General features: G+C 35.9%; 1 protein-coding gene across 2 annotated transcripts in view; it reads left to right on the forward strand.

Annotated features, from left to right (window-relative positions):
- The window catches only part of HNF4G (hepatocyte nuclear factor 4 gamma), a 97,146-nt gene that overhangs the window by 36,319 nt on the left and 36,249 nt on the right, over nt 1-24,578 (forward strand). Inside the window, exon 2 of one of the 2 annotated variants that reach the window (XM_023534612.1) lies at nt 1,997-2,051. The gene's annotated coding sequence lies outside the window, so the exon portion shown is untranslated. Of the gene's footprint in view, nt 1-1,993; nt 2,052-24,578 lie in introns of those variants that run through there. The other variant, XM_023534613.1, reaches the window with a different exon arrangement.

Genomic DNA, 24,578 nt, shown 5'->3' on the forward strand with positions numbered 1-24,578 from the left:
TTTTACCCTACATTGCTCATTTCTCGAAGGAGCATCTGTTCTCAGTTTATACCCTATTTTCAGGGAACAGTGTAAAGCCTGGCAAATGGGTAGCATTTAATTAATAGTTTTGTGAATGTTAAATGAAACAGGAGTATACTTCTAAGCCCAAATGATTCAGTGCACCAAAAAAATGTAACTATAGTCAATGATAAATCCCAAAAGTGGTTAAATTTTTACCAATGTCTGGGCTTCTTGTTATGTTAAACATCAGTTTTTGGAACGCTGGTACCGAGACAAGGCAATAGTTATGCTGTAATTCAGTGTTAATCCTATTTTCCACTATTTTGTCCTTTGGAAATTATTTGCCATAAGGAGTCTAGTCACAGAAGGCTTTAAATATTGATCAAATAATGTTGTAGCCTTCGTACCAGTAAAGGACTCAAGGGGTTAAATCATTCTAGTATTTTTTTTTTTTAATTTCTTCTTTTAAAGACATATAACTCCTTTGTCTGATCTCCTTATGGTCCTTGTCACAACCGTGCGGCTTTTAATCACTCATACATTCAGTGAGTTACTGCACTGCTGGACCCTTAATAATGTTCTAGTTTGTTTGGATGATCTTCCCAGTAAAGTTCTGACAGCTTCTCGCCGTAATGGGGAGACAATCAAAATAAAAAATGCTTGAAGAGTTCGGGTAGTAGAGCATGCTATTTATTCCTCACATGGTGCAAGGATATTGAAATACTGACTTTCATCCTTTTGATTGAGTTTGTGATGAAATCCAAGAAAAATTGAATATTTGAATTATTCTACTGCCAGTCGGGACTGTATATCATGAACAGAGAGCAGGCGTATGTAACCAGCTCCTGTATCATAATCTCAAGGCGTCAGATTGTCCTTCTTTTTATATGGCTTTCTATAGTACGTCTAAGCAATGAATTCATTGTATAGCCCTTTTCTATTCGCAATTACTGCATGGAATTTTACAAAAATATAAAATGTTATCTTCAGCGCACACTGTTAAATTAGTTAATAGTAACAACAACTCATATCGATCGAGCGTTTCAGATTTTTCAAGGTGTTTTCCACTAAATGATCTCATTTGACTCACTACTCCTCGTAAGTAAGCAGTGGAATTATTATAATTCTCCACCTGTTCCATACTTTCTGCCTCCTTACCTCTTATTGTTTCCCTCTGCTCTTAAAGAAGGTAATTTGGTGTAGGGAAAGAGCACAGAGTATGAATTTAGTTATTTTATTCCATCTTTGCCCCATTGGGTTACATTGTCATTGGGCAGATCACTCTCCTTTCTCTGAAACTTGGTTTCCTAATTGGCAAATAAGAATCATGCTGAAGTATGCTTCTCAAAGTTATGAGAATTAAGTCTGTCAAAAAATGAGGAAAATGAAAACGAAACAAAACGAATGCGATGTCCATGTTAGCATCTTTTAAGGGAAGCTTGGGATAATGGAAAGGTAACAGAAGCCTCACTGCTTCTTAACTGGGCATTTGATGAAGTTATCTAACCTTTCTGAACTTCATTTCTCTCGTGTAAAATGGCCTAATCATCCATCCTGTGAGCTGTTGAGTAGAAAAATTAAGGTAACATATATACTGATCCTAAACAGAGTTCTCGAAACGTAATAGTGTGTGCTCTATTAAAAATACTTTTTCTTTGTTCTGCCTTCCTCCTTCTAGCCCTCTTTTCTACCTCTTCCTACCTTAGTCTTCTTTTCCCACCTCAATCTCATATGGCAGAGAAAGATGGAGCATGCGATTGCAGAATCTTGAGATTTAGTAATTAACAAATTTTCTTAGCACCAAGACTCTTCTTTGTTTTCTAACAAAATCGTAAGCTCCAACTGAGCCTGCAGAAGGGGATCTAAGCCCCTGTCCCCCACTTCTGAGTGAAGACCACTTACTGTCATGCTTTAGAACCTCCACCAAATCCTAAAAACTTTGTGCAATAGAATTTGAAAACCACTGATGCGGTTTATCCCTCTCATTTTACAGATGAGGAAGCTGAATTTGAAAGAAGTCGAGTGACTGGCCTGAGCTTGCAGAGCTGGTAAGTGGTGAGCTCCGGCTGGAACTCAGCTGTTTTTGGCCTTTACCCTGTTGTTCCCCTTGCTAAGCGAAGGCACAGAGTACGCGTGTGTCTGATTAAGATTCCTCTCTTGAAGGATATTACAATCTATTCGTGGAGATGGAATTGAGATATAGAAGATGAGACGTGTACAGTAGTATGATCAACCTCTGAAATGGTTGGAAGAGGTAAAGACTTCAAGAGCAGAGGGACTGGGTGATCATTGTCGGTTAGGGATGAGCACTGCGAACTCCAGAAGGGCGTGGACTCGTTTGCACATTGTCATTTTATCCCAAGTACACAGAGAAATGCCTGACTTGCAGCGGGGGTCATCACTCATCTTTTTTCGTAATATGAATGAATGATTGGCTTAAGTATATAATTGAATCAAGTTTAGAAAAAAGAGCAAGGATTTTGATAATTTAGGTCAAAGTGTTTAAGCTATGGGTTGCTCTTCATTATTGGGTTATGAAATAATTTTAATGGATCACGATTTACATATAAAAAGTTACAAAGTGTCATATCATGTGTTAAATTTGAAGATCTAATTGACTTTATTAAGCGATTCATGAATCTAGTGTCTAGATCTAATTGACTTTATTAAGTGATTCATGAATCTAGTGACTAGAAAGGCAGTCGTAGAGGTCGTGTAGAATTGAAGCTTTTTTTTAGGAAGAAGGGAGATATTACCAAAAGAAAATGAGGGATTATTTTAGGGCTGAGACATCTTTTTGAGAGATCTGGAAGGGTTTTTATCATGCAGACTGCCTCTTCTTTCTATGGAGAGAGAGAGAGGGAGAGAGGAAAAGAGAGAGAGAGGGAATGTGTGCGCGCGTGTGTGTGTGTGTGTGTGTGTGTGTGTTGCGGGGGCGGTGATGAAGAGGGCCCACGTGACAGATGACCTTACTGGTGCTGGATCAGAAAATTCCAGACTGGTTGATTAAGATTATATTTCTGGGAGAAGTCGAACTGTGATTAGATCAGATATTCAATCTAGGTTTGCTATTATGGACTTTTGGCACAAGTGACACTATTTTGGGCCTGTGATTTTCTCTTTAACACATGAAAATTGTTTAGACTCATAAGTGCTACTGACATAAAACACATATATAATTAGGCTCACGTGGATACTTGGTCACAATTTAAAATGCATGTCTCACTGTAGGTCATGGTTTTTAGACAAAAGTAATAGTCAAGTTCGAGGCAGGCCTGGGATGCTTTGTGGAAGAATAGTGACTTTAACAGTTTTGCTACATTGAAGTGAAAGAATAGAGAAATCAAGATAAAGTTTATCCAGAGAAGGAACATTCCATTGGATTCTTCAGCTATTCAGGAATCACTAGGAATTTTCTTTACCCTCTCCTGTCTCCATCCTGTAAGTAAAAAGATTTAACCAAACTACACTGAAAGAAGATTGATTCATCAGGAGTGGATACGTTGTGTTGGAACTGGGGACACCAGACAGGGGACTACGCGAGCGAGGCAGCACAGGCTGGAGAAGCTGTGGTCTTGCCTGGTGACCGCTGGCGGAGAACAAGTGTCTTGGCATGACCGTGGCAGAATGATGGGACAAAAATGAGTGGACGATGATGAAATGGAGCCCACATAGTAAACAATTCTTAGAACTACTATCCGAGGAGGAAAAATTAACTAAAAATGTAGGGTAATAGAGTTAGAAGAAGGTTTTCGATAAGATGAGGAAGAGTTGGTCTCTGTGGTTGGCTAGGGAGGAGCAAAAGAGAAGTCCCGAGACGTAGACGAGAGATGAATCGAAGAAGACGTCGGCATTCCGAAGAGTTTACCTTGGAAGGGTAAATCTGTCAAATACACTAATGTCACGTGAAAAATTGTATAACGTTGCGCATTCTCCATATTACTTGTAAGTTAAAAATTTAGAAAGAAGATGAATATTTTATGGACGTGGTGGAGTTTTGAAATCCAAAATGTCCTTAAAGCTACTTAAAATGAATTCGATAATGATGACACAAGTTCTAAGGCTAGAAATATCATTAAAAAGGGTCGAAATGCGTTTCCATAAGCTGACTATTTCTTTTTGACTTCGGTTTGTCTGCCATTCAGAGGAATTTCATAGGTCAAGAATTATAAATAATTATAATTTAAATAAAAAGGCCACTGCTTACGTTATTTATCTAGAAAACAAAAATAATGCCTCTTTGTTGTTTATTAAAGGGAAGTTCTGACAGCATTATACATGTCCCATGAGCACACATGTATGTGAGTTTACATAAGTAAGAGAGAGAGCATGGGCATAAGCGCGTTTGTGTGTGTGTTTGTGTGTTTGTGCGTGTGCGTGTGCGTGTGTAATGAAACTGTATCTAGGCACGGCCAGGTACAAAGGTCCATCATTAAGTCTCAGAACTAAACAAACATATGAGGTTATGATTATTTTATTGAACTTTCTTATTTTATGACCCACTAATAGCTCATGGATCAGTTATATTGATGGCACTGGAAACCTACAGCTTCAGTGAGGTTTTTAAAAATTTATTCATTTATTGTTTTTATTTTAAAGTGCTAAGAAGAAAATGCCCAGTTCCCAAAGTTATTTTTCATTTACAATGAACCATAGGAATACGATTGATATTACAGAGGAGGAAGTAAATATGTTAGGTGTATATAACCGGCAACTTACATGTGAATTTTTGCCTTTTGATTTCTAATGCAGATTGTCTAACTTCTGCGTTTGAATGACGTCGTACTGTCAATGTCACAATCAGACTTATGTTGCTTTTTACACTCGTTAGGATGAAGTTCTTGGCTAAATTAACACGGTTGCATGTATTAGCATTTGTGAAGAGATAACATAATGAAGCACAATTTTGAAAATTTGTCTTCATTTTGTGTTTGCATATACTGTTATTTCTTCACTTCATGTTTTACTGAGAATTCACGGAGTAGGCCTCCTTTTCTGTGGAACCTTCTGTGGGAACTTGTAGACAGCTGCTTCCCAAGGGGCAGGCCTGTATGTGGCCGTGCGTTCCAGTTTAGTCTTCCCCAATTTGCCAACCAGGTAAGTCCCTTAGCCTCCTCTAGGGCCAGGTAAACAAACGGGTCGGGCGAAGTCCAAAGATACCTGCAGTTTCACAGAAAGAAGCCTCAGGAGTGAGGAGTCAGGGCCGCCCACCTAAGTATTAAGACTCCTAATATTCACGAGTAGATTTAGTTTGAAAACGAAGCATGAAAGTTCTATTTAATGTAGTGGTTAATGATTTGGCTTACTTATCTATTGCAAAAGAAAATTAAAGCCTTAGTATTTAGCTTTAGAATTGATTAGACCCCCGAATCTGCTTGTTTCATCAGAGTCTCATCAGCTTTACTGATAGCACCGTCACTGCAGTTGGTAGGTGGCAGTAGAAGCATTTGCCGGTTTGGCTTCTAGTGTCTTCAAGATTTTGGCTTATTTTTTACCTTATTGTAAAATTCAAAAGGAAACCGTTTCACTCGATGCATGCATGGGTTCCCCTGGGTCAAAACCCACCCCTAAACTTTGAAAGGATTCTTAGGTTACTGTTTTGAACGTGAACTTTTAGTGCTAAAATATTTATTAAAATCACACTCCAGAGAAAGAAATACCATTGTCTGTTGAACTCTGTATATTTGGAAGCAAATCCTTCAAGTCTCTTTGTACGTACGGAAGCTGAAGAACAGTTCATGTCTGCGTCACCAAAGTTAGAAACACGTGAGCAGGGAGCAGAAAGGCAATGGATGAGAAAGTGGGAGAGTATCTCGTAGAGAAAGCAGTAGAATATTTCCATACTATTTTTTGAATATGTAAATATTCTACATAGAATCTATGTCCGCGTGAAATGAAACCAATATCCAGAGCTCATTATTCTGCTAGACCTTGCAGTTTTTTGTTTTTTGTTTTTTCTTTAAATTATTACCTTTTGCTCCATTATAAAAATTACTAAATCAAGTTATGATTCATGAGCTTACATCTATTTATTTGGATGATTCCGGGCACAGAAAGAGAGAACCTTTTAAGGGAACTCTTGGATGCGAGAGCTTTAATAATGCTTCCGCAGGCATTCTAAAGTCCGAAAACATAATAAAAAATATGTGGATTCTAAAATCCAGGTCTTACACAGTAGACTTTTTTAAACAAATGTTTTTCTTACACTGAAGACGTAAAATTTATCACAAAGTAAGAGCTAGATGTTGATCCGAGAACGCAAGAACTATGAGTCCACTCTACAAATCGGAGAAAGTGACTCGTTAGGCTCTGGAGTTCCCACATGTGATACAGTGAGCTGAGAATGCATTTGTATAAGATAAATTTAGGTTAGAATCTTGGTCTTGCCAGTAGTATTTGTCTCTGCTCAAGTTCCTGTACCTTTTTAAGTCTCAGATTTCTCATCGATAAAACTGGGGGTAGTCACACATCACCATAGAGGATATGGTTAGGTTTAAATGAGAAAATGGCTTTGCAAAATGCCTGGTATAGAACCGGCCCTTTTAAGCACTGTTTTCTTTTTTCAAACGTAACTCTCTAAGTCACCCCTGAGACGGTTATTAGACTTCTAGCGGTGATCGTATAGTAAGGTATCTTAATGGAGAATCACTATGTCATGCCCCTGAAACTAACATAATATTGAGTGTCAACTATACTTTAATTAAAAAATTAAATTTAATTTAAAAGAATAGATTGACCTCTTAGATTATATTCTCTAGCTTTGCATGCTAGTGAAGGCAAATGATTGCTTTACCTAAAGAAATAGAAATGACTATCTTTGCACAGTCAGCAGATTCATGCACCTAAAAAATGGGCAGTATTCGAGGCAAGTCAGACCTTTGATGGCTTGCATATTTTGCTAATAATGCAGTTTTCAAGTGCAGAGTGCGTGGAATGGAGTTCTCTGTCCTTAGGAGAGGTTTGTGTCTTTCCAGTCTCTGTGGATACGCATTTCTCTAGTAACCTGAAGATAAAATTTCAAGTGTTGTCAGAAATTCAGAAGTTTTTCTCCCTCCAGGAAAGCAAGGATCTATCATTTATGATGATTTAAGCAATTATTTAAGACGGTTTAAAAAAAACATTATTTTTAGTTTTATAGTCCAGTGGAATATAAAACTATCTGGATTTTCTTCGACCTTTGAAAAAAGAATGTGCGTGAATCCTTCATTTGTTTATAGTTTTAAACTAATAATAATAACTCACATTTATTGAGTATTTTACAAATGCCCATCACTATGTTAAGCAGTTCACATGTATTAACATATTTACTCCTCAGTGATATGTAGATATTATTTCATTTTTAAATATAGTGTAGTTGAGGCAAAAAGAATATAAGTATGTTTCACTGACGTCACAAAGCTAGTAAGAGATGGAGCCAGAATTTGAACTTGGGGAGACTGTCTTTAGAACTAACTATCTACTTACGGCACAGTAAATAGAGATAAACCCAGCCTAGGAAATGATACCAGAGCTGTGTCATTAATGAGGCCTGTCACTTGTTTTGAATATTTTTCAGTGTGTGTGTGTGTGTTTCATATAAGGAAATACACTGTGTATGACTACTTATTTGTTGAGTGAGCATTTTGTTTATTGGAAACTGGATAACGAGAGGCAATAAGATAAATGTTCTCTATTTGTTTAACTACCATTGATGTGAAAAAATGTTTTATAGTAAGTTGAAAAACTGAAAATAATTTTCTTGTCAATTCCTAAATTTTAGATTTTGGGGTATTAGATAAAAATTTTATTTTTGAAAAATCCCGTGCAATTGAAAAACAATGTAATTCTTATTGAATGTATACTTATTGAATAGTTAATAATTTGCTTATTTTTGTGATCTATAAGGACATTTTTAGTTTATTACTAAATAATAAAAAAAGTTTTATCAAGAATTAATGATAACAGAAAGATTTAATAGGTTAACTGAAAGGTATCCAATCGGTGCAGTGAAATTAAATCCCAAACTGGGGAAAATCATCTTCACTCTGTGGGGCAGGAAGCAGCATTTCGATTGTACGTCTGTAGGCTTGATGGAACTTCGTATGTTGAATGATGAAAGTGTCAACTCTTACAGCATGACAGCACTTTGATAAGCAACCCCAGGTCTTCTGATTTTCATTTTTACATTAAAAATAATCTTTATCAGTGAAACCAAGATAACATTTAAAATGAAACAAAATTCAGCTACCATTATTAATTTATTCATATTGAAGTTTGATATCTGAATTACTTTACCATATTGCTCCTGAACCTTGCTGGAGAATATAGATGAAGTGCTTTGTGGTGTTCCACATATTTCTGCAAGTAAATAAAGGACTTTGGGTCTCCAGTGACCTTGAGTCAGTAACTTCATTTCCCTGAGACTCGCGTTCTCGTCAGAGGATGGGGTTAGGTCATGGGTTTTCGAGCAGTGCTCCACCAAATCCTACAACCTGGGAGTGCTTCAATCTCCTGTACAGTTCCGACTTTGCATTTTATGTATTGGTAAAATGCATTTCATGTATTGGTAAAATGCAGATTATGAATGTTGTGAATGTACTTCCAGAAGGTAAAGATTTGAAAAACCCTAGACTAGGTGACATCTGGAATTCCTTCCACCTGTAACATTTTAGCATTCATTTCTTCTTTTCAAATTCCTGTGCTAGAATCAGACACACAAATTACCCTTTGGACTCCAGAATTTTCATGGAACACTCATCTGCCCATTTTTACCAGTCCCAATTGTACTTGTTTTTCGAGGTCCAACACTGTGGCCATTTCTGTGATGAATAGACTTATGAAGCCAGGAAAAAAAACTCTTCTTCCTTGGAATTTCAATAACAGTATGTTAGTCTTGTTTATGAGGCACTTACTTGTTCTTCATTCTGTTATGGTTATAGGTACGTGAAGAGTTGCCACCTCTAATTCCTACAAAGGCTAGTGAGATAGGGGGATGAATGGAAGGTAGTGGCGGGACCACAGGCACTCACTCCCTGGGGCACACATATTTCTTCAGCAGGGGACACAGTCTTCATGAGGGTCCTAGAGACTAATAGTTGTCCACGAGGAAATTTACAATCAATATCACCACTCTATTTCAATAAAAATTGGGACATCCAATTTTTTGCGTGAAAAATTTTTAACTTTTGGAAGCATTCAAAAATAAAAACCAAATAATGTCAGAAGCAGTGTGACAGTGTCCTCAAGATGATCACATTGTAAGTGGGTCATCTTCGTGGGCAAAATCTTTTACTCTTAACCTCCGTGTCCCCTCCTTGATGCTTCGTGGCACAATCGAAACATCTTGTGGGACAAGTGGGAAGTTAGAAATGACTTCACAGTTCTATGGTTATGTAAGAGACAGATTAGCCGGGAGCCTAGAAAATCAAAAGTCTCAGCTGGAGATTTGGGAGGCCTTTAATGTGAACTTCTTGTGTTAATCTTGAAAGAGAATTTAAATTAGAGCCTGTTTTTCTTGTAGTTGCTATTCCTTTAGTGCTCACTAAATACACTAGAATATACTAGAATACTGAAGTTTATATTTTAAAAAATTTTTCTCTGCAGGTGATTACACTTCCTTATTCCCATCTGAAACATGTTTGATTTTTAAACTGTACAAATAAAACGTGAAATACTTATATTTTAATTCTCTGTATAACAGAACAGTCTCTATAACAGATTTAAACCATCATTTTATGAACCTTGCTGGAGAATATAGATGAAGTGCTTTGTGGTGTTCCACATATTTCTGCAAGTAAATAAAGGACTTTGGGTCTCCAGTGACCTTGAGTCAGTAACTTCATTTCCCTGAGACTCGCGTTCTCGTCAGAGGATGGGGTTAGGTCATGGGTTTTCGAGCAGTGCTCCACCAAATCCTACAACCTGGGAGTGCTTCAATCTCCTGTACAGTTCCGACTTTGCATTTTATGTATTGGTAAAATGCAGATTATGAATGTTGTGAATGTACTTCCAGAAGGTAAAGATTTGAAAAACCCTAGACTAGGTGACATCTGGAATTCCTTCCACCTGTAACATTTTAGCATTCATTTCTTCTTTTCAAATTCCTGTGCTAGAATCAGACACACAAATTACCCTTTGGACTCCAGAATTTTCATGGAACACTCATCTGCCCATTTTTACCAGTCCCAATTGTACTTGTTTTTCGAGGTCCAACACTGTGGCCATTTCTGTGATGAATAGACTTATGAAGCCAGGAAAAAAAAACTCTTCTTCCTTGGAATTTCAATAACAGTATGTTAGTCTTGTTTATGAGGCACTTACTTGTTCTTCATTCTGTTATGGTTATAGGTACGTGAAGAGTTGCCACCTCTAATTCCTACAAAGGCTAGCGAGATAGGGGGATGAATGGAAGGTAGTGGCGGGACCACAGGCACTCACTCCCTGGGGCACACATATTTCTTCAGCAGGGGACACAGTCTTCATGAGGGTCCTAGAGACTAATAGTTGTCCACGAGGAAATTTACAATCAATATCACCACTCTATTTCAATAAAAATTGGGACATCCAATTTTTTGCGTGAAAAATTTTTAACTTTTGGAAGCATTCAAAAATAAAAACCAAATAATGTCAGAAGCAGTGTGACAGTGTCCTCAAGATGATCACATTGTAAGTGGGTCATCTTCGTGGGCAAAATCTTTTACTCTTAACCTCCGTGTCCCCTCCTTGATGCTTCGCGGCACAATCGAAACATCTTATGGGACAAGTGGGAAGTTAGAAATGACTTCACAGTTCTATGGTTATGTAAGAGACAGATTAGCCGGGAGCCTAGAAAATCAAAAGTCTCAGCTGGAGATTTGGGAGGCTTTTAATGTGAACTTCTTGTGTTAATCTTGAAAGAGAATTTAAATTAGAGCCTGTTTTTCTTGTAGTTGCTATTCCTTTAGTGCTCACTAAATACACTAGAATATACTAGAATACTGAAGTTTATATTTTAAAAAATTTTTCTCTGCAGGTGATTACACTTCCTTATTCCCATCTGAAACATGTTTGATTTTTAAACTGTACAAATAAAACGTGAAATACTTATATTTTAATTCTCTGTATAACAGAACAGTCTCTATAACAGATTTAAACCATCATTTTATTATTGTTTCCTGTTTGAAGTAATTCCCAATTAACTTTTTATATTCTAGTTAAATTTTTAATCGAATCCCTTATTCTGCTTATGACTAAATAACAGTATTCAGTAGTGACCGGGTGTTCAGGAGCGAGGATTGGACACCTCTGGACATAATGACATGTGAACTGAACTTGCCCAGGCATCTGAAAATAAAGTTTGGAATGATGTGTTCATGATAAAATGATAGCTTTTCAATTATGAGGAAATCAATTGCTTATCATGTTACATTTTATTAAAATAAATACGAAAACTTTATTTCTAAAAAGTTTTGATGTAAATATTGATTCCTTTATTTCAAATAGATCAGACAAAAACGTTCCCTAATTTTATTCCGATGACAGTTCAGAAGTTACTTTCTCTTTCCCACACAAACGGAGTTGGTTTTGACGTCCCAGAGCTCTCTGTGCTACTCAGAACCTTTTCTTTTTAATGCTTCTTTTAACTAAGTGAGCGGAGTCTTCTCTCTTTCAAAAAGAACCATCCACCTGTTCTGCCCAGGGCAGTTTCTGCTTCCTCCTCACAGACTCCCTAGGTCTGTCCTTTTTGTCCTCAGCCTTTGTTACACTGCCCCCTGCTTCTCGTCAAGAGGCTCACAGTCTAAATTGTTCAGGTTACTCATCTTTTTTTCCCCTAAAAAGTGTTCGGCCCGTGTAACTTTTCACTGAGGTTCAATATCATTGATCTGAAAGTCGGCTTATTTAATGATAGGTCTATGCTCTTTAAAACTAAGAAAACGATAGTATTTAAATAGAAAGTAGATATTTTAAAAACTAAGCCTATACCAGATATTTTCCTTAAAAATGTATCATAATAAAATCTACTCCGAGATTAAACAGGCTAATCATAAGATAGAAATACATATTATTAGTTTTATTTGCTTAGAGCTATTATCTCTGTGTTAATATACTTGGTCAATAATAATTAACATCGTTGATGAATCACCCCTTAGTACAACTTGCTATACAGATAAAACTTCCATATAAAATACCTCATTGTATTATCATTGTTATTACAAATATTATTAAAGAGTCAAAAGTAAAGTTAAGAAAGACTCAATGGCTACTCTTCAGAATATAAATTTTTACTCTTTTAATGATATGAAAATTTGGAAAATTGACAATATTTGTTTTCCTTGACCCAATATGTCGTTACGAGAAAGTAATCTCAAGTAAATCTAAATTTTTATCTCAGCACATCTTAAAATAGAAATTAGAGTCATATTGAACGAGGAAATAGGAGAGTGGTTAAGAATATTATTGTGATGAGCATTCAGCAGCCATTACAAATCGTGTTTTTTAACAACATGGCAAAATGCTCACAGGATAATGGTAAGTGAAAAGGGCAGGATATACAAACATGCAATGCGTCTGACCACAGTTATGGAAACGTCTCTGAGTTTCGAGCCCGATTACTCCAGTGCATAAAGCTTTTGCCTATCTTGGGGCCCTCTCTGGAGCTCTCTTGGTCCACCTCTTAGCCTGGCTGCTGTTCCTGCTGGTTCCAGATTAAATGTTACTTTCTCACCGAAGCATTTGCTGATCCTCAGGGTCACTTCAGCCCAGGAATGTCCCCCAGTTATATGTTCTCGTAACACCCTAATTTTCCTTCGCGATACTTACAATGATTATAATTCACCACCTTATGGCATCCTTTGAATGTCTGTCTTCCTCAATAGACTGTAAGCTCCATTCGAGCAATGACTGTCGACCTCGTTTGCTCACTGCCTGGGACCGAAATGAACATTTGTTGAAGAAATGATGAATGAATGAATGAATGAATGAATGAATGTAAGACACTGTGCTGAGAACTTTCCCTGTAGACTCATTGAGACCCCACAAAAAATTTATGAAGTAGGGACCATTTTTTAAATATCGTGGATAGAGAAACTAAATCTTAGAAAAAATTGTCCGAAGTTATATATCAAGTAAGTGGGCAGAATCTTAACTGTAAAAATAAACTTATTCTTACGTATACATCTTTGTTCCAACAGTTTGAGTGCTTTTCAATTAAAGGACAGATGTTCACAAACCTCAACAGCTTACAGATGATCAATTGACTGTAGAGTGAAAACAATGATTAAAGATTATAAAAGTAGACTTGTTATTGCTGGAAGGGACTAGAGATAAATTGAACCCATCTTCTCATTTAAAAGATCAAGGTCGCATAGCAATGGAGGTGGACAGTCAGCTTTGCTAACCTCCCCCCATGGCTACAGATGGCATGATTTTCTGCTGCACTGTCCTGAGCCTGCCTATTGCTCTGTGCTTACAGTCAATTTAATTTTATTACCTTCTGATTTAATGAGATAAGTACCTCTTACACCTAATTATTAGTGCTAAAACTGTGTTTGTGTTTTACAAGACACACTTTAAAAGTTTTTACTAGATCTTTATCACTTAGTTCCAAATGAAAAGGGAGTTAAGACTGCTCATTGATGTTCCAAGATCAAATCACCATTTTATCTGATGACTTACAAACGGGAAAGTTGACCAATAAATCTCTTTAATCAGATCTCTCAATATGGTGAATGATCCTCCTGGTAGCCAGATAGTATAAGTCTATCGTGGCCACTTCTCATTTTTCTTGTTCTGGATGGAACTGGCTGTGGCACTAGGGTTTTCTTAAATATAAACCATTCCGAAATCACACTGTTATTATAGGTTGCTTTGTCCTCAGGCTCTCTAGTATTCCTTTTGGGCTATTGGTCTTTGAACTCACAGTTAGGGGATTAAAGTAAACCATTTAATCCATGCTGCTTGTCACTCAATAGTATACTTTTGGAAATTGTTTCCACAGAAGCACCAGTGAAAGCAGCCTGTCTGAGATATTGACACTATAGAAAAAACCGACAGCTTACTCTTTGTATTGATTCTACTCTTCTCTACAAATACAGACTCCGTTCACCACCACGGCGTTGTGAGTGGTGGCTGCTGAGGCTTCCAAACTGCCTTGTAGATTATTTATCACTTGGAGGCCTTCTAAAGACCTCTTTTCATCCTGTCTTGCTTGTGATTGCTGAGGTCTCATATGCAACGAAATGTCTCAGCATGTCTACTGACCACAGCCTTTTCATGGGACTCCTCTTTTTCCTGTTTCACTTTGCAAATGCGATCTGTTAGACCCATAATATGTTTATGTTTTTGCTGTCCTTATTTCTGGGGTACTGCTCACAAAATGTCATAAAGGCTTATATACGTGTCTTCCAGACTGTGTACTAGACAGGTTGGCAGTTCGGAGCCCAGCACTGTGCAATTAATCAGCACGTTTTCAAACTAAAAAGTTTAAAGTATTTGAAGGACATGTGTTTAATGATGGAGTCAACAGTGTGTATTCATAAAAATTGTTTATCAGAACAAAATCGAATTCGCTTGTACTGATGTCACAGAGTCATTGTTCTGGAAAAAGACTACAAATGCTTTCTTTTCTGAATGATTCTCCTCCCTTAAACTTTCTTTTATTTTGTGAACCATACGATTTTTTAATGTTTATAACTTAGATAATAAAAATGCACTTCATGGCCAGTAAACGGGCACATCGAAGATTGCAACCACCCTCTTTTAGCTCAGTGCAGCTACACACACGCACGTGACAGTACGCGACAGGGATAGGTCCGAGCCTCGTAATGTGAATTTCTCCCCCCGCCCCTGGCTGTCTACACAGATCATCTCAGGACCCATACATGCTTTGGGAATCAGGGCCAGAGTTAGCGGAGTGCCCCTTACAGTTTGAAAATCCCATTGCTGCCATTTGTGACCTCTGTGACTTGAGGAAAACAACTTAGTCCTTTCAAAGAACAGTTTTTTTTCCATGTATAAAAAGAAATAATAATAATAGTAAACTACCTACCCAAAGGGTTACTGGAAGAATGTGATAACAAAGAGACATTACTGATGTATAATTTTTACTAAAAGATTTAGTTTTATGATTACATTTTTATATAATGTCAATTGATACATGTTGAGAATAAAGAAAATAGGCAGTTAATAATCATGTATTAAAACCAGAGCATCTCACAGGCAATTTTTTTCTAATTACAGACATTTGAGGAGCACAAAAACATATTTCTAAGATCACTATAATTCTCAATGATAAAGGAAATACAAATCTGGTAGACGACAAAGGTTTAGATCCATTATGAAGACTTATAAGTAGAGGAAGCCAGCAAGTCAGTGCCAAGAGATGGCTGAAGACCAGCAAGTAGCTTTAGCCAGCAAGGCCATTATGGCCTTAGGCTTCAATCCCTTTTCAGTGCTTCTTTTCCGGGCAAGGTCTGCGCCAGTGCAAACCTCTTCTTGTCCACTGCGTTATGCCAACGTTTGTGTGTGTGTGTGTGTGTGTGTGTGTGTAACCTTGTTTCATTTTTTCTCTGCCTGCTGAGGGAAATTGTCTTTAAAATGAGTTTTCTTTACTTTTATTGTCATAGTCTTCTTGTTTCTAAACGTCCGTCCAGTATTTCAAAGCCCAGATGAAGTACCACGTCCTGTCCTCCACAATCTCTCCCTGTTGTTCCCACCCACTTGTTTCTTCCCTTTGTAAACCGTTTCGGCATTGAAAATCTGAATCACTCTCACTAGCCTCTGAGATTAGGTATCATCCTCTCTGGTTAAAGAATCGTTTTCTGTAAAACTCTCCATCCGGCCAGAAACAGGTAGGGCGGGGACGATTCTTTCTCTGCCCCTTCAGTAGCCACACAATGAAAGATTAAAAGCAGAACTGCAAAAGCTGGTTGAAACAGAGAGTATTTTCAGATAAAGTACATATTCTAGCACTAAACTAGAGCTTTATGGTAACCTTCTACCGTTGTGCAACATTTTACATATATGCTCCACTCTCACCTAATAATAACCAACTTTGACCACGTGACTTCATAGATTCCATAAAGCTTTCATATAAATTTATCTCATTTATTCCTTAAAACGGTCTTCAGAGATGAACCTTATTATCCTCGTTTTGTAGAGAACCAAAGCCTGTGAGAGGTCACATGATTTGTCCCAAGTCGCACTGATGTCTGCTACTTTGCTATCAGTCCCAGATGACCTCACACAGAGGCTCATCTTGTCCTCAGAAGAGGCGCATGAGGAAGGTCAGAAAGACATTTTCAGCTTTGAGTTATAAGCCACGAGGCTGATCTCAGTTGAGAAAAGGTGAGAGAGGAACCACCCATCCTAAGCAGTCTCTGCCTGTTCTCTTTCCCAAGCTCAAAGTGGGCGAGTCTCAGAACAAGGTTGGTTTGACGCTAAAAACAGATGGTGACCTGCAGACTTGCTGTCTGCCAGAGACTCATGAGGAAACAGATTGGAATGTGATTAAATTGTATGTGTATATAGACACTCATACACATATACATTCATATATATGCGAATCATAAAATATGTGTGAAAACACGCGAATCCTAAGATACGTGTAAAAACACCAACATGTCTATCTCAGTTATTTTGTTAGAAGATAAACTGAGGCATATTAAAATTTTTAAGAGTTTATTTGAGCAGAAATCAATTCTAGTTGGACAGTGCCAAAATGGAAGGAGTGCCCCACTGGACACGAGCTGGGAGAAAGATGCGCACGGAAAGCACAGAAGCAAATAAAGGAATTTATTCAATCGGCTACAACTGAAAGCCTCGTTGGCTGTTCGTGATTGGTTGTCATGGAAAGTGCATATCCTGGGTTCCAGTGACTCCGATTCGGAAGAGCTTGGCTCAGTAACAACCACGTCTTTTTGCTCACTTCCCACTAGAGTTGACAGGGTATGTAAATGCCGCGTGGGTGAGAAGGGTTTAATAACCAAGAACCGAACAGAGCTGTATATTTGTGTATCTAAAGGTCCTCAGATACATAGAAGAGCTGCTCTCTCTATTGGCAGAAAGAAATGTGTTTGTGTTTGGGTGTTGTTAAAACTTACTCAGGCAGAGGATATCACCTCTGACTTTTTGTAGAAGGAAGTCTTAACTGCTGGGCATAACAGAGAAGTTAAAAGAGGTGTAAATCTCAGTGAATGATATAGCTAATAAATAACTCAATGCAGAAAAGATAATGTTGTCTCCCATAGCCATCGAAGAGGAGCACATCATTCTAAATTCAGGGCAGAAAATCTTTATTTCATCTTAATTCCTATTATCAAGTCTGTTTTCATGCTGGATGCTCTCTGATCTTTCCTAGATATTCTCATTTTCTTTACAGTACCGAAAGAATCTCTACAGATATTTCTGTGTTACTAGCTTTTGTTATTCTATGTTTGAATTTATTCATAGGATTCTTTGGGAATTTTTTTTTTTTTTTTATTAAAGGGAGATTGTTTTGCTGTGATATGCCAAATCAATTTGGAAACTAAACTTAAATGATGTTTAATATTATCTTGGTGTCTTCATTTTCAGTTATAAATTCTTCAAGAAATATACAGACTTTGAAAACATACTATAATATGATTAATATAATATACAGATTAGTAGAGACTTTGCTGGAGATTAAAAAAAGAAATAAAAAGTGTTAATACTGCAGGCAAACACCAGGATATTTGAGAACCACACAGAATCCTTAAATTCTACCATATAATCCTTTATGTCAGAACTTTAAAAAAAAGGCACGCAAGAGAAACATGTACTCATACCATAGACCCCTGCCTAACAGCATAAACAAAAGTGAACTCAGAATGATCAATGGCCTATCTGTCAGAGCCAAAACTGTAAAATTCTTAGAAGAAAACATAGCTTTACCTCACATGACCTAGGATTAGGCAGTAGAGTTTTAGATATGCCAGTGAAAGCATAACCAACAACAAAAAAAGTAATTTTGGGGTTTACCAAAGTTAAAAAGCTTTGTACTTCAAAAAACACCATCAAGAAAGTGAGGAGACAATCCATAATATGGGAGAGAAAATTTGCAAATTATATATCTGATAAGGGTCTAGTATTCAGAATATAAAAATAACTTTTGCATTACAATAATAATGATATATAACCAAATTACAGGTGGGCAAGGGATTTGAATAGGTATTTCTGCAAGGAAGATATATGTATGGGAAATACAATTTAGAACAACAATGAGCTAAGACTTCACACATACTGTGACAATTTTGACAAGGATGTGGAAAAGTCGAAACCTCATACACGTTGCTGGATGGAATGTAAAATGTTGCAGCTACTTTGGGAAAAAGTCTGGCAGTTTCTCAAAAAGTTAAACATAGAGTTACTATATGATCCAACAATTCCGTTATCAGGTGCGTACCCAAGAGAATCTAAAATACATGTTCATACAAAATAATTTTATACCACTGTTCATAGCAGCATTATTTGTAATTGACAAAAGGTGGAAACAATACAAATTTCCATCAGCCGATGAATGGATAAACAAGATATGCCTATACTATAGAATATTATAAAAGGAGTGAAGTACTGGTAAATGCTATAACATGGATGAATCATGAAAACGTTATGCTGAGTGAAAGGGACACGACATACACACCTACGCCCGCACAGTATTGTAAATTCCATCCACATGAAATGTCCAGGATGGGGAAATCTAATAGAGGAAAAACATAGATTGGTGATGCTTAGAGGCTGGCTGTGAGTATGGTTTTTTTAGGCGATGATGGAAACGTTCTGAAGTTAGTAATGTTGATTGTCCCAGCTTTTGAATATTATTAAAGCCACAGAATTATAAATAAATATATATTTACTATTTATGTATATAGTTATATGTATATTTACGATATAGTTAAAATATGTATTTATAATTAAATATCTCGCTCTGGAAGAATAATAGATACTATCAGATTTTAAAACATAAAACTATGATAATTAATAATTAGTACTATTTGGTACATGGTAAGATGAAACAGTCTAAACACACTTTTTTCACAGGGGGACTATATCAAATGATTGCTAAAAGATAAGTTATTCAATAAATATGAATAGACAATAGACCAATATTAAATCAGAGAAAATAATTAAAATTGAATCCATACTTCATATATTATGCCAAAATATACCCCAGATAAAGTAAGTTTTAAATATAAAATAATAGTATATAAGTTGTAAGAAAGAATGAGAGAAATTGAGAGAATATTTTTTCTCTTATCCTAGTGAGAATGCCTGTATAAACAGAATAAAATATATGGACACAACAGATAATGAAATTTGACTACGTGAAATTAAAAACAAATCTCATGACAAAAATGGAAATTTATAACATATTTAAGATAAATATTAATTTTAACATATGAAGAGCTTTTATGAACCAATAAAGTAGCAACCAGTATTGGCATGTACTTCAAAGGAAAAAAACTTTTAAACATAAAATGCCTGATCTCTAAAATATTTTTTAAAAATGCAAGTGTAAACAACAATGTGATATTTCTACTGTTCGGTTTAGCAAAAATAAAAATGTCTGTTAATATTTGGCATTGATGAGCTTATAGGAAAACCATATAGTGTTGGTGTATGTGTAAATTGTTATCATTTTGATGTCATTTGACCTTATCTCTCAAAAAGGAAAAAAAATAGCCTATGCCTGTTGACTCGGGGATACTGTCTCTAGAAAGAGGACCTGTGTAAGCTGTTCATGGTAATATTGTCTGTAATAGCCAACGCCTAGAGACAACCTAACTGTCTGTCAGAGAGTGGTCGCCCAATATATAATGATAAGGAAACGTGTCCTGGATATATTGTCAAACAAAGGCGTTCATGGGACATAATGTATATTATGATTTATTTGTATTTTAAAAGGGCACAAACACATCTACACATATACAATTTTTACATGCATAGATTTTCTCTAGACAGATGCAAAACAACTCAAAAATACCAGTAGTGCCACCAGGATGGGCAATTGGGGACCTGCAGAGAAAGGGAGATTACTTTCCACATGGAAGACTTCGTAGATAAATAATTCTCAAATAGTTAAAGAAATTTTCTGTGATAAGAAGGGCATTGGTTATGAGTACAGAGTTTGACATCAGCCCTATATTTGTGTTGGGTATTGTCAATTACATTTTGGTCAGTTACTCAAACTCTCTAAGCTCAGCGTTCTCTTTATAAAATAGAGATAACAATGGTGGTCACCTACAGAGCTATTGCAAGTATTAAATAAGATGAAACAAAATAATGCAGGGCCTGACAAAGAGTAATCGTCTATTAAATGCTATAATATTTTTATTTCTGATAGTAGTCGTAACATACAGAGTTTTTGGCTTCAGTGAGAGATGCTGTCAAGATGTTCTTTCAGTGGCTGCTGCTCTAGATCAGAGCCTCCTCTTCATGGAGCCAGGAGAAGCAGATGTGTATACTGTAATTTGTTTCTTTTAATACTTCAGAGTTTGACGATTGTTTCTTTTATGTTACAACTGGTCAGTGTTGTGCCTATAGAAACTCTTACGGTCTTGAATTTTGCAATGATTTTTTGCAATGAGACACACAAGGGTGGAGTTCCTTAGTCATAATGCAAAGAATTGCTGACAACTCTGGGTGTGTCAGCGAGAGTATGCCACATATGGACAGACCACACCATCACAAGCTATAATCCTTTGCTATGGTTGACAACTGGTCGAAAGGCAGGAAACACAAAGTTCCAGATGATCTAAAGACATCGTAGATTATTTTCAGAATACGTGATCCTAAGTTGCCTCCATAATCCTAAAAGCCAGTAAAATTCTGGGCATGATCAGGAAAGGAAAAAGAAAATATAACCTTGACCTATATATTAAACAATAGTGTTTCTGCTTTTAAAATACCAAGTACAGTTCTGGTTATTAAATCTCAAGAAGGTTTACTAGACCAAAAGTTATAAGCATATTAATAGCACTTGATAGATACAAATACATACACATACATGTATATATACACATAAAATACACATTTGGGAGGAGGACAGTTTACATTGTTAGTAGCTTTGTATGAATGATATAGGTTATCTGCAGCATATAATGTTATTTATAAAATAAACTCATTTACTAGGCATTAAATTATATTTGAGATTACTATCCTTTGGTTATTACCAAATTTGGACATTCTCATATGTTAGTTTTCTGTTTATACTTCCCTTTGTTTATGTTCTGCTGATGACAATTTGCTTACTAGGTTCTTGATGTTTTTATTACAAATTAACATGGTCTCATTACTTATATGTAAGTAACCCTGGGATCTACAATGAATTATGAATTATGGAAGCTAGTTCGAGACTGACTTCTATCATGTTGTATTTTAAATTTTACCTATTATATTTGGTGGTTTGTGAGGGAAAAGAGGGTAGATATTTCATAATTCCACTCACGAATGCAGGCAACTAGAGAAATTTCTACTAGAATTTGGAATATATTCAGCTCTTAATACTTCCTCTGACTATCACTGAGAAATTTTCTTTTCAGAAGGTCTTATCAGTAGCTTTTTAGGGTTTAGGCTTTGAGAAGGTTGCTCTGTTTTTCTATGCTGAAATAGGTTAGTTTTTGAGTGCAGGTACTAATTTTACCTGCTAAACATTTGATGTAGTTACTGATTTCTAAACCTGATTCTTCTGCTAACTTGGTGAACTTTCCTCAAGAGCTTAACCTCTGTTTCTTCAGCGGCAGGTGAAGCATTAGCCTGCAGTGTCTCATAGATCCAGGCCGGCTGTGGCTTTCTGATTCACGCTATCCATTTCCTGCCTCCAAACACGCGTTTGGAATTTCCAAATGAATTTGGGGTTGTTTATGGTCCACCATGAGCTGGCTTCTCTATCTCATTCTTTAACCTTTTTCCAGCACCATATAAACAGTACAAAGGTTTCAAAAGTTTTGGAACCCCCAAAACTCAGTGTCTGAAAATTATATTCTTTCACCAAAATGTGCACAGGGTTAAAGCAAAGTATGTAAGAACATTGTTGTATCTTGTAGTCTTTTGAGTCAATTTTACTGTCCTGTCACTCATAAACAAATACAAATGTGCCATATGCTAGAGAGAGTTCTCTTGCAAGCTCTAGAATACAGGAGTTGTAAAAAGTAATGATACAGAGGTTGTAAACATACATATTTGAAGATTCTTGCCACTTTTTCATCTAGTTTAAAAATCATCTGAAGAAGAATATGATGAATCCATTTAACGCGTAGTTACATTTTAAACATTTTGTAGATATATGGACTCTGAATTATTAACCCGACTTACTACTCAGTGATTTAAGTGGCATGACCCTTGGCAGTCTATAATAACTAACACAACTCATTTTAATTTTTTTCTTAAATTAGGAAAACACATCCCTAGAGTTTAACATTCTTATAGCTAAAATTGCACTGTTAAAATTGATTAGTAATTTTTCTCTCAATAGAAATGAAAGTGTTTTGTGTATTAAAAACCTGAGTGTGCTTCTATAAGTGATTATGTAAGTAATTTAAAATCATCCTTATGTTATAGACAAGTACAGTTTTTATTTTCCCTACTACCGTATACCAATCTTCTGGTCTACTAAAAACTGTATAGCCTACAAGTTAAATAATAGGTCTGAAAATATAGGATTTAATGATTTTTACGAGAATCTGAGTTTGAAAATTCAAACAAATACTAAAAGATTTTCATAAACATAAAGTTCAGTTTATAAGATAGCAAGAATAAAATCTATCGTAAAATTTACAAGCAGCTCTGGTAATTATTAAATACTAAGTTTAATAAGCGGGGAACTTTTTTCCATTTTAGGTGACTGTTTAGCTTCTACTTGAACTCTTCTCTCATTTTATCCTTTTGAATAATACTGTACTAAAGTGAATCTCTGATTAATATTTAAATATACATGGGGAAAAATAGGTAACCTAATCAGAGAAAATAATTAACAAAGCTGCCTCATTATTCTAGCCCTGAATTCCTACAAGGTAGCATATGTCTTGATTACTAGATTATCATTGCCTTTGACCTCCTTTCCAACGCAAAGTTTAGACTTCGTGATGGAACTGGCTCACACATTGACTGTGATTTCTCCATTGTATGTTCCTTGCTACTTTGTCATAAATTAATTGACCATGTATTTATGCCTGCGTTTATTTCTGGGCTCTCTGTTCTGTTGATCTACGTGTCTGTGTTTATGCCAAAACCATATTGTTTTGATTACTGTAGATTTGCAATATAGTTTGCAATCAGGGAGGATGATGCCTCCAGCTTTGTTCTTCTTTCTCAGGCTTGCTTTGTCTCTTCTGGGTCTTTTATGGTTCCGTGCAAGTTTTAGAATTCTTTGTTCTATTTCTGTGAAAAATGCCATTGGAATTTTGATAGACATTGCTTTGGATAGTATGAACATTTTAACAATATTAATACTTCCAGTCTATGAGCGCGGAATATCTTTTCGTTTATTTGTGTCTTCAATTCCTTTTACATATGTCTTGTAGTTTTCAATATATGTCTCTATCTCTTTGTCTCTGTCTCTCTTTTTCTATTCCTGTTCCTATGTATATCTATATATCTGCATATGTTTATTTATGTATATATACATATGAATTATATACATATATGAATTAAATATATGAATTATATACATATATATATATGAATTTTATATATGTGTATATAATTGCACCCATGAGAGAAGATAAGATTGCCAAACTGAACAGGGTAAGAACTGACAGCTAAAACAGAAAAGATTTCACAAAATGAGCTGAGTAGAGGTGACTATAGGGCTGAAAGTCAGTTGTGGAGACATACAAACAGAACATTCAAAGCATATATTATTAATGACAATAAATGTAGTCATTATCTTTTGAACGAAAATTGTCTTTTAAAATGTCTGTGTACATATATTTTAAAGATATGCTTCACTCCACATCTTATACTGTCGAATGTCTTCCTTGCCAGTACTTTGTTATCATAATTCACTTTGGAGACTATGAAGCTCTTTTTCAGTAAAAAAAAAAAAAAAAAAAACAATCCCCAAAAAAAAAAAAAAAAAAAACCCCTGTATTTGTTAGATATATTTTGTCCAGAGGAATTAACGATTGTTATGCTAGTATGTTAATTCATTAATTATCAAACATTTTATGTGCATATTACTGTCTGACTGAGGAGATATTGGGGTTATGATGATATTTAAGATATTGTGTCTAAATAGCTTCAAGTATACCAGAATATATTTATATGAACATTTGTTTTATAATAACTTTTAAGTAAATAAATACATAATGATTAAACACTTGTATCTAATTTCCAAAGGGCTCAAGCATATTATCATAGTTGACTCTCATAATTTTCAGAATGCTTAAACATATTACTACTATTGACTGTCATTTAAAATACATTGAATTTTAAGTGAGGACACATGACCGAGGTTTACTGTACTGTAGGTCAAAGTTTCTCAACCTCAGCACTGTTGACATTTGACCTAGGTAACGTGCTCTATGCGAGTGCTCTGTCTTTGTAAAATGTTTGCAGCATCCCTGGCCTGTACCTACTAGATACCATTATCACTCCTCTCT

The sequence above is a fragment of the Pteropus vampyrus genome, unplaced genomic scaffold, assembly GCF_000151845.1.
Source record: "Pteropus vampyrus isolate Shadow unplaced genomic scaffold, Pvam_2.0 Scaffold127, whole genome shotgun sequence".
In the NCBI taxonomy this organism is placed as follows: domain Eukaryota; kingdom Metazoa; phylum Chordata; class Mammalia; order Chiroptera; family Pteropodidae; genus Pteropus; species Pteropus vampyrus.